Here is a 12,500-nt window from a genome sequence, read left to right as displayed (position 1 = left end):
CTTGTGCATAGGCTATCTTAGATCTTACAAGGGACATGGAAAGATGAATCAGTTTTTGTATCCATTCCACAGGGTAAGTGGCTTATAATTTTCATAAACATTTTCATAAAATTGATACACTTCCTTGCCTTTGTTAAGATGTAATCAAAGTGAATGTTCCATGTCAGCTTTGAAGTAAGATAAACACCTAAAAACTTCACCACCTGTTCACAATCAATGACGTCACCAAGTATTTTAAAAATGGGTATGCTAGATGGGTTACCACCTGAATTAAACAACATCATACATGTTTTTTTTCAGTCGACAAAGCTGGACAATTTTCAAACATATAGTTACCAAGGTTATTTGATACAAACGTGTGTAATTCTGTGCTCTTTGTGGGGTTGACTCTTTTATATTGACACCCATCCACATACATATATCATCAGCATACTGTATTAAAACTATACGATTTGACAATGCCTTTGGGAGAATCTGAATAAGAATATAAAGAGAATAGGGGCTATAACTGAGCCCTGTGGAATTCCCATGTCAAGTTTATGTGGAAAGAATAATGTGTTCCCACCCTTGCTTGAATAATTCTATTAGATAAAAAGCTTTTCATATGCCCATAGAGATTACCAGATATTCCAACTGATTTCAGTTTGTATTACAGACGTTTGTGCCAAACCTGATCGTAGGCTTTTTTTTTACGTCAAAAAACATTGCTTGGACACTTTTTCTGCGGGCAAACTGACGTTTTATTTGAGTTGTAATCTTTCCTTGGTGTTCGACCGTTGATCTCCCTTTTCTAAAGCCAGCCTGGTTCACTGGAATGATATTGTATTTTTCACAGTAAGTTATTATTCGCAACAGGACTATTTTTTCCATTAATTTACTGACATGCGAGGTGAAAGCAATAGGCGTATAGCTTTTAAAAAAATGTATTGCTACGTTTAGGTTTTCCTGCTTTTAAAACCGGTACAACTATTGATGTTTTCCATATCTGTGGTACAGTTCCAGATATCCAACATTTCTGACATATTTTGTGTAGGAAAACGATACATTTGTAAGGGATGTGTTTTAGCATCTCATTAGATAGTGCATCGATGCCAACTGAACTTTATTTTATTGCTAAGGGAAGCTATAGCGGTTTGTAACTCCTCATGTATGTGTGTGTGTGTGTGTGTGTGTGTGTGTGTGTGTGTGTGAGAGAGAGAGAGAGAGAGAGAGAGAGAGAGAGAGAGAGAGACAGAGAGACAGACAGACAGACAGACAGAGCGAGAGATGTAACAAGGGCAATAACTGTGGTTAAGTGCATGCATCAATACGTCATTTATGGCCTCCCTTTACAACTGTGCTAAGTTAGCTCCACATTCATGCAAGTATTCACGCTCGTTCGCTCGGATGGAAAAAGAAAAAAAAGACAGACAGAAAGAAAGAAAGATAGACTGCATGAATGAAATAAAGAAAGAAAACATCAAAAATAAGTAGACAAACAAAAAAGAATGAAAGACAGAAAGAGAAAGACACATGAACAAGAAAATAGATAATGAAAGTTTCAGTATTCTCAAGGAGACGTCACTGCGTTCGAAAAAAAAACCACACATATGCGCTACACCATAACGGCTAGGCAGATTCCTAAGTACTAACATAACCGAACCTATCAGAGTAGATTTATTCTACAGAATTTTGCCAAAGGACTGCACCTTTCGTTGCCTTGGGTTCTTTTTCAATGCGCCAAGTGCATGCTGCACACGAGACATCGGTTTATCGTCTTTTTCCGAATGACTAGACGCTCAGTTTGATTTTTCAGTGAAACTTGGGGAGAAAGGGTCGCGAGAGTGGGAATCGAACCCAGACCCTCACAAACACTGTGTTGGCAGATAAGAGTCATAACCATTCAGCCACGTTCCCACTAAAGAAAGAAAAGTAATAAGCAGATAAAAAGAAAAACACAAACACACAGACACACATCAACATACAGACACAGAAAAGACCAACGAAGGGAGAATCCAGTATCTCCGGAGCCAAATAAACATTTCTGCGAGTCTGCGGATAAAACAACAATGATTAAGAAAACAACAACAACAAAAACCACACACGGATGACGGATGCAGCTATCATCTGCTGAGTCCATTTCATAGATCAGATCACAGAGAGTGCTTTGTCCAGATGCCGGTAGGGAAGAAAATGAGATTGAAAGACGGTCTCAGTCTCCGCAAGGAGGCGTCACTACGTTCGGACTAATCCATAATATGGGCTATACCACTAAAGCCCAACACTCGGCTTATATCACAGATTGACATAAGTTTACATTTGGGCTAACAGCAAAGTGAGAGCTGTATTATCAATGGTTTCTTCAGTCAATGGGAAATCATTTACAGCTTAGTCTTTTGTGAAGGACTATGACTCTCAAACTAGGAGGCAAAGTTGCACTGGCTCTTAGTGCTGCAGCTTTGGGGGCTAGTTGGCCTTTGGGAACCATCCCAACGCCGACTGTCCTAAAACCCTCTTGGCCGAGAGAGTGGGGATGTAGCTTGGGCAAGACACTCTCCACTATAATCAAATTCTAGCCCAAATAGTCGGAACAGCAGTTGCCTTCTCTGTTGTTCTGATGGTCATATATATATATATACGACATCTGCTAGGAAGATGCCTGACCAATAGCATGACCCAACGCACTTATTCACGCCTTGAGTGGATGCTTATATATTCGTGCACCTGTCATAGTGGATTTCTTGTACAGAATTTTGCCAAAGCACAACACACTCGTTGCTACTGGTTCTTTTTCAGTGCGCCAAGTGCGTGCTGCACACGGGACCTCGGTTTATGTAAATGACCAGACGCTCACTTTGATTTTCCAGTCAAACTTTTAAACTAGGGAGTAAGGGCCAGAATGGGAGTCGAACCCACACCATCACGGACTCTCTAAAATTATATATTGGCAGCTGAGCGTCTTAACCTTTCTGCCACCTCCCTCCTGAAAGACAAACGAATAGAAACACAGAAAGAAAGAAAGAAATGAAAGGCTTGGAGACATACGGAAAAAAAAGAGAGAAAATAAAATTGGAATAAAGACCCCCCCCCCCCCGCCCCCCCCCCCCCCCCCCAAAAAAAGAAAGAAAGAAAGAAAGAAGACGGATAGAAACCCCCCAGGAAGAAAGATGAAAAGAAAGGAAAAATGGAAGAAACAGACGGATAGAACCATGTGTGTGTGTGTGTGTGTGTGTGTGTGTGTGTGTGTGTGTGTGTGTGTACCTATCAGAGTGGATTTCTTTTACAGAATCTTGCCAGGGGACAATACTCTCGTTGCCATGTGTTCTTTTTTCAGTGCGCCAAGTGCGTGCTGCACACGTGACCTCGGTTTATCGTCTCGTCCGAATGACTAGACTGTCAGTTTTACTTTCCAGTCAAAAACTTGGGACAAAGGGCGAGAGCGGGACCCGCCACACCCTCACGGACTGCTCTGGACACTCCCACACTTGCAATATTCCCCGCGAAAGAGCAGATGGACAGGTCTACCAGCTACTCTGTATCCAGGACCATCATTAAGGCCAAGCTGCAGAACGAGTGGAAGCAGCAGCATCCATGCCACAACAGAGCAGACCCGTACTACCTGCAGACTCGTCGAGAGCAGGTAGCCATTTTCTAACTCAGGACACGCCACAACCGCCTGAAACACCACCTATACACGAAACTCCGTATCGGCGACACAGAGCAGTGCCCCTGCAGAACAGGCGGACAGACAACAGAACATGTGCTGCAGTCCTGCCCGATCCACCAAGCGCTCCGAGAGAAAACCAAGGCCCGACCCAATCCCAGCGGCCCGGAAGCTCTACGGAAGACTGGAGGACCTGCGACGTACTGTCGCCTTCGTCGAGGAGACGGGGAAATCCATCTGATAACTGACGAACGAGACAACAACAATATTCCCCGAACCTCGTTATTTCCTGTGTCTTAAGGCCAGACACTACAGTCAAATAACGACTTTTTTCTCTCCAACTATCCCTCTCTCTTTTCTGTCTGCTAGGTGTATCATCAATTGTGGATCACAAAAAAAGTATTATCTTAGATTTCTGTGAATACCCGTTGCTATGGAAACAAATCAAAATGTCCACCAAACAATGTATCAGAGAAATCGGGTTTGTGGTCCATGTGGTGCATACAAACATTTTTTGTTACATGGACCTGATATACAATCACATTATTTTTATTTTCACGTGAGATTGTGTTGATTCTTTAATTATTGTATTTTTTTGTGAATTTTTGAAATTTTGGGTATTGCGAAATCCTCAAAATTTACAATGGGTGAAACGATTGGAGCTGCTATGAATTAAAACCCAGATAATATTTTCATACATACTCACGACAAAACTTCAATAACATGTTATAAAACAATCCTCAAAGTCTCATGGTTGTAGGTTTACTCATCATTGAGCAAGTCCAAGGTATGTTGTCAAGGCCAGAAAATTGACGACTTGCGTCGAAATTGAACAAAATAAACACTTCCGTGATTCAGCAAGCAATCTTTATTGGCAATGTTTTTCATTGTTAAAGACATCTTTACAGTGGAAAAACTTATGCATACGATAGAAGAGATGTTCAAGAATCAAAATCTATCAAAAACCCAAATCATGAAAAAATAATTCATTTTGGTCTCATTTGCACTGCTTGTACCCCTTAAGGCTCAAAGTAACCCCTGAACGAGATGTACTCTACCAGAAAACGGGCCGCGGGGAAAAACAGGAACATTAGCACATCAGACCAGTACACAGGTTACTGTGTGAACAAGGTACAGGTATCGAGCACACGTGTGGACAACGGTAATTGATGCGGTCAGTACATGGGACAGAGTAGCACTACTGTTGTTACAAAGTTGTTCATGGCAGCGTTCGCTCACATTCGGTGACAGTAAAGGAAAGAAGGCATACACACAAACAAGATACCCAAACTCATAACACATTGTGCGTTATTATTATTGTTGTTGTTGTTGTCGTCGTCATCATCATCATCATTATTATTAGCATCATCATCATCATCATCATAATCATGATTGTTGTTGTTATTATTAAGCACAATGCCCTTATAACACACAAACATATAGAATTATAAATACACTTTCAGATAATAACCAACAACAGTTACACAGAACAGAACAGAACTCACATAACCATTTACTGATTGTGTGTGTGTGTGTGTGTGTGTGTGTGTGTGTGTGTGTGTGTGTGTGTGTGCGCGCGCGCGCTTTTACTGAGCAACCTTTTTTTCCCCCTATTTTTATGTTCTATTTATTAATAACGTAAGCTCTTCAGGTCAAGCTACTCCCTGGCAGTCAGTGTGGTCGGTGACCGCATTCAGCTGATGTCAGTCAGTCAGTCGTTGGCATCACATCAACGGCGGTTCCCCCGAGCTCAGTCAGTGTGTGCCATGCCGTGCCATGCCATCATGCCATGCCATGCCATACCCGTGCTATGCCCGTGCTATGCAGGAAAAGGTCAGAGACAGCACTGACGCGCACGCACCCCACCTGTGGAAACCTCCAGTAATCTTCAGTAGCACTCTGATACTAATGCAAGAAGAAAACAGCTGTGGAGGCTAATCTGTATCTCGTGTTTGGCGTTTGGTTGCGCCACCTTTCAACAACATTTCTAGTTTGTTCGGAAGAATGTTGCTGGGGGAAAACAAAAACAAACAGAGCATACCCCCCACAAAACGACGACGACGACAACAACAACAACAAAAAAACAACAAACAACAAGACCACCGTCCCCTCCCCCCCCCCCCCCCCCCCCCCCCATAAAAAAAGAAAAGAAAAACAACAACAACAACCAAAACAACAACAACAACAACAAAACAACAACAACAACAACAACAACAAAAACAAAACAAAAAAAAAAACCGCCCGTGTGTAACCAAATGCTTCCATATATTCCTTGTCATCATGATCTGCTGAACTGAAAACTGAGATGGATAAGGTCGTCCGTATGTCATGTCCAATATTCATCTGTCCTCTGTCGTAATACATACCAGAAAAACCAACAACAGAAAAAAAAACCCACAACCACCCCCTCCCCACAAAAAACAACAACAACAACAAAAAACAACAACAACAACAACCAAACAAACAACAACAATACAACAGCACATGTACTGAAGAACTTTTGTTGTTCCGCTTGATTTGATTTCCATGACAATTTCAGGTGCTCTCACTCACTCACTCATTCCCTCGACCGCTGGGGTCGTTGGGGGGACATGAGGAAGATGTCATAGCTCGCCACGCCGTTCTGTTGGCAGCTGTCGTGAGGAGATCTGGCATCGTCATTTTGGTCCATTCCTTGACGTTGTCGGACCAGCTCTTTCTCTGCCGCCCCCGTCTGCGCCCTCCCTCTACAGTCCCTTGCAGGGGGTGTTATGTCGTATGACGTGACCAAACCATGCCATCTTCCGTCGTTTGACAGTCGCCAGCAGTGGTTCTTGGGGCCCAACAAGGTTGCTGACCAGGTTCCGCACATAGTCATTGGTCTTGTGCTCCTTGTAGGAGATGTGTAGTAGTCTCATCAAGCACTTGGTTTCGAATGCTTGGATTCTTCTTTCTGTTTCTGCCATCAGTGTCCATGTCTCACATCCATATAAAAGGATGGAGACCACCAGTGACTTGTAGAGTTCAGGTGCTGCTGACATCTAAAGAAATGAACAGCTCTTCTCCTTGTTGTCACCATCTGTAAATTTATCTATCTATTTATTTATTCATTTATCTATCTGTTTAGTATCATTTTTGAATATTTTCTTTCTTATCTATTTATGTATCTTGTGTCGTTTTGTCTATGCACTGTGTATGAGATTTCTCGACTTATTTGTGAGCAATTACCTTCCCTCTCCCCCTCGCCCCCTCCCTTACCCCCGCTTCTCTCTCTTTCTCGCTCCTGCTAGTGTGCGTGTGTGCGTGCGGTCGTTCGTGCAAGCGTTTGTATGCATTTGCATGCGTGTATACGTGTGTTTGAGTGTGTGTGCCAAAGAGAGAGAGAGAGAGAGAGAGAGAGAGATTTTTATAGGGATGTAGGATGGGTGGGGGGGGGGGGGGCGGTACTGGCTAGCATGCAGTACGTGCCAACTGAGAAGTGTCTGACTGACTGACCGAATGATTAAAAAAAAAAAAAAAAAGAAAAAAAAAAGGAAAAAAAGAAAAACGTCTGCTGCACAACTGCCAACAATATAATTATCAACAACCACTCCAGACTCGTCGCCATATGAAGGGAAACAATCGCTGTCGGTAAAAGTATTACACGAGTTATGCACCTTGTCACGGAGAGCAGGGCTGACGCATGCAACACACACACACACACACACACACACACAACATGGTAGCGGAGAGAAAGTTTCCAAACAACCACTGATGTTACACGTCAAAACAAAACTCAGCTCTGGAATGATGACGATCGCTGGAACGTGGCTGCTTTGACAAGGAAGACAAATGTTTGCATATCTAATATATAGCGTTCCTATCTTTGCAGACGTGCACTGGAGTTTCGTCAGTTTTTTTCTGGGGGGGTGGGGTGGTTTCAGCTTTCTCGTCCGACCAAACGTTCCACATTTGAAATGTCGTCTCCATCAGTATCGTCTCCATCGCTGTGTGGGTGTCGTGCTGCCTGCTTTTCTGCTGCTTTTCTGTGGTACGTGTATGGTGAGATGCAGGGTGAGGTGAGTCGGGATTTTTTTTTCTTTTTTTTCCCCCTTTTTATTTTGTATGCTTTGTGGTTTGTGTGTATCGTGTTGTTGTTGTTTTAGTTTGTTGTTGTTATTGTTGTTGTTGTTGTTGTTTTTTGACAATATATCTTTATTCACCCGACTGGACATTGATTGATTTATCCCTTGATATTGATTAAAAAAAAAAGAAAAAAGAATTATCCCTTGACATCGAATTTTTTTTTTCTTTTTTAGACTGGTGGTAATTTATTTTCAATGTAGCGATTAAACTTAAAAGCCTAACCTACAGGTTGCAATGTTCTGAAAGTAAAAGTGTGTTTTACTAATCTAATTACTCTGTGTGTGTGTGTGTGTGTGTGTGTGTGTGTTTTATTTTTATTTTTTGGTTTGCCTTCCTGCCTTTCTGCGTTAGTGTCAATCTCCAATTTCGCCTCTCTGTCATTCTGTCTGTTCGTCTGTTTACCTGTCTGTCTCTCAAACTATATACAAAAAGGCCTACATTACACACATATTAATTCTTATTTTATTTGATTTGTTTGCATTCTGACTATTTTTTATATTCATTCTATTGTTATTTGTTTTTCTTTTTGTTTATTTTGCTTACTTATTTTCTAGGTGTTAGTCACACACACACACACACACACACACACACATATATATATATATATATTTTTTTTTTTTGGGGGGGGGGGGGTTAACAAAATAGGTGTTGGTTTTCAACTTTGTTTTATTATATATATATATATATATATATATATATATATATATATATATATATATATCACATGATTGTTCCACATTTCGTAGGTTTTCAAGACTTGACCAAGGCGTTGTATGAATGTATTGGTCGGGCATCTGCTCCCATTTTTTTTCTTTTTCCTTTCTTTTTGTCTTTAAGCAGACTTAGTACAACATATATAGATGGATTAGCACGCTTTGACGCCTCGTTGAAAAAACGGGAGGTGGTCGGGTATGTGGGTGATGGCAGTAACTGATTTCACAGCCCAACGATCATCCTTGAAGTGATGGCCTTGAGGTAATGCGTCCGCCTAGGAAGCGAGAGAATCCTAGCGCGCTGGTTCGAATCACGGCTCAGCCGCCGATATTTTCTCCCCCTCCACTAGACCTTGAGTGGTGGTCTGGACGCTAGTCGTTTGGATGAGGCGATAAACCGAGGTCCCGTGTGCAGCATGCACTTAGCGCACGTAAAAGAACCCACGGCAACAAAAGGGTTGTTCCTGGCAAAATTCTGTAGAACAATCCACTTCGTTTGGAAAAAGAAAACAACATCAACAACAACAAAGCAACAACAACAAAAACTGCACGCGGGAAAAAAAATACAAAAGAATGGGTGGCACTGTAGTGTAGCGACGCGCTCTCCCTGGGGAGAGCAGCCCGAATTTCACACAGAGAAATCTGTTGTGATAAAAAAAAGAAATACAAATACATAATACAAATACAAAATCCTGTGTCCTAACAACTCTCGTTTCCCGCTTTGACCTCTTGGCGTGGGCAAGAAACAGAAACAACAACAGGAACAAAAATCCCAATAACCCCAAATCGACAAACAAGCAGACGACCAACTGCGAAAGGATATCGATATACTGGTGAGGCGTTCTTTCATAAATCATGCCTGACAGAAGAACAAGCCTTAGCTTTTATCCAGTGCAGTGTCCGCTGCACAATGCCGTTGTATTCATGCGTCTGCCCTTGATGTGATCTGCATGAAAAAAAAAAAGCAATAAAGGCAACCCCATCATGCATCATTGCACCGGATATGCACTGGATTTATTGTTGCCCAAAGTGTTGGTCTCTTTTTATTGTCTGACCTGGGTCACAGCTTACAGCTGTTGCATACAGACTGTACGAAAAGTTCAGGGTCATTAATTTTTTTATCTTTTATTTTTTTTTTTTTTTATAGAAGCTGGGATGGGGCATATGTTGTCTCCAACGAGCCTCTCATTGAAACACACAGACGACAGTTTCAGGCGCACGTGCAGCATGAGAAGCTTGAAAAATGCGTGTGGAAAAATCGATGTTTTAGCCAACTTAAAATTTTTTTTTTACAGCTATTCAGTGGTATATGAACGACAGCTGTGGGATTTTGATTGTGAACGATGGAAGTGCACTTGCAAGAAATTTCTGGTTATGAGTGGTGGTGTCAATTACATTAACGACAAACACCGATGCTAACCAAATATTCAGTGCCATTTCACCATGCCCCCCACGACGAAGAATTGTCGAGTGACCGAGTAGTACGTAACTTATTGTGAACCGTGTATTGTCCTTATTATTCTAAATGTTGGATCACCGGTGAGAAGTCCGGTTCTGAGACATAGATACAGACATGAGTCTCTCTCTCTCTCTCTCCCTCCCCCCTTCCCCCCCTCTCTCTCTCTCCGTGTCTGTCTGCCTATCTGTATGTATGTTTCTCTCGTTTTTTCTCTCTCCTCTCTCTCTCTCTCTCTCTCTCTCTCTCTCCTCTCTCTCTCTCTCTTCCTCTCTCTCTCTCCTCTCTCTCTCTCGCTATTCCTCTCTCTCAACATATCTCTCTCTGAATAATCATTATATGTTTTAGGTGTACTTTGTTATGTGTTCGTATTCATATAATATGTGTCGATGCCACAAGCTTAGATAATTATCATATGGATTATATGTACATTGTTTCCTGTGTACTGTCCAAACCTTGGAGACAAAGGACTGGGGAAAAAAGCACATACCACCCCCTCCCCCACCCCCCTAACACATGGACTTTTTAAGCTAACGACAAAGTACCAAAGTGTCGCTTAAAAAGGGGTATTTGTTTTATTTTCTGAAATGCGATCACAGCTTGCCTATTTGTCTTTCTGTCTGGGTCTCTGTCTCGGACCTTTATCTTTTTGTGTTTCAATTTATCAATCGCTTACTGTAACAACAATAACAACAATAACAACAATAACAACAATAACAATAATTTTAATGCAGTCTTTTCAGGCCATCTGGCCCATATGGACAGGAGAAGTGAAAATCTACATGGGATAAGCAGCACAAGGTGAGCATACAGACATCAAACATTAAGTGTTACATCTAAGTTTCAAAGATCCACAAATGTACATAGCAACTTTGAAGGCTAACTTCCCACTTAGGTTTCTACATAGCAACTGAACTTTAAAAGATGATGGAAAACGATGATAATAAAGTGGAATATATCTTTTACGAAGTGTTGCATATCTGGGGCAAACAAAAAGAAAATGTACTATATCTTCAACATTATTCAAATTACAATATTTACAAATCGGATCTGACAAACGATGACCAAAACGAGGGATTCCATCAAGTGGTAGACGGTTTGATTTAATCAGACGTAGAACGCGACGATGCTCATGATTGTCTAACTCACCAATGTAACTAGCTCTTATAATTTCTGGATGATATAAACAGTAGTCACCTTCTTTCACAACAGATTCATGCCAGGTTTGGCGAAAATCATCTTCTAGTCTGTCTTTGAATATCCTTTGAAAATACTCAATATTACCCGCATCTTGCATTGCCCATACATACCCGAATCCAAATTTACACAATATAGTCCTTATTTGAGTTGCCCAGTTGTGTCTTCCATTGTAATCATGCATGAGTAACATATCATAGCATTGTTTTGGGTATCGGTCTTGGGATAAATTGATAAGTCTACACCAATATTTGATAAGCCGCACATAAGCATCAACATAAACGGGAAACCGACCACACTCTCCAGTGGCAATGTTATTTTTAACATCTCTACCCACACCCAAAATCATTTTACATAGTTTTATTTGTACCTTTTCGATGGCTTCGTAGCGCTGGAAACCCCATATCTCGGAGCCATACAACAAAATTGGTTTGATTTTGACATCAAAGATTTTGAAAATAGTATCAGCTGGCACACATTGTAACTTAAAATACAGTCTTTTAATCCCTGCTACAGCTCTGAGTACCTTTCCCGAAAGATTATCAACACATTTGGACCAGTTTAATGTGGCAGAAAAAATTACTCCTAGGTAATTGTAACTGGGTTCAACTTTGATCTGTTTACCAGCATAACACCATTTTTCACAATCTCTAAGAAAACCACCGTTCTTGAAAACAACTACCTTTGTTTTATCCATATTCACTTTAAGGCCCCATCTACGACAATATTGTTCAAGACATTCTATTTTCTTCTGGAGATCAATCACCGAGTCAGAAACCAGTGCGATATCATCTGCATACATCAGAAGCAGAATTCCCATTAAATTTTGATCTGAAAATACATCAATGCCCCTTGTGTCGTTGTTAATCAATGCACTTTGTAATTCAGACAGAAAAAGAGAAAACAGAAGAGGACTGAGAATTTTTATTTATTTTCTGAAATGCGATCACAGCTTGCCTATTTGTCTTTCTGTCTGGGTCTCTGTCTCGGACCTTTATCTTTTTGTGTTTCAATTTATCAATCGCTTACTCTGTGTGTGTGTGTGTGTGTGTGTGTGTGTGTGTGTGTGTGTGTGTGTGTGTGTGTGTACGCGCGCGCCTGCGCTTGCGCTTGCTTGCTTGCTTATGTATGTGTGAGAGAGTGCGTACGTGGGTGCGTGCGTGAATGTGGTTGTGTGCGTGCGTGTGTGTGTTTTATAGAGTGCGCGCGGGCGCGTGCGCGTGGGATTGTTTCTGAGTCCGTGTGAGCACATGTTTTCGATGAGGGCTATCTGAGCGGCAATATACACGTTCTTTAGTAGCTTTTTAAACGTCTGTCGTTCTTCAGCCTTGGGACAGCCGATTCAGACAGGGACGATGTAACTTATAGTCACCAACTGTTACAATCA

Source organism: Babylonia areolata, chromosome 19 (assembly GCF_041734735.1).
Source record: "Babylonia areolata isolate BAREFJ2019XMU chromosome 19, ASM4173473v1, whole genome shotgun sequence".
Taxonomy (NCBI): Eukaryota; Metazoa; Mollusca; class Gastropoda; order Neogastropoda; family Buccinidae; genus Babylonia; species Babylonia areolata.
Note: the sequence above shows the minus strand (reverse complement) of the source record.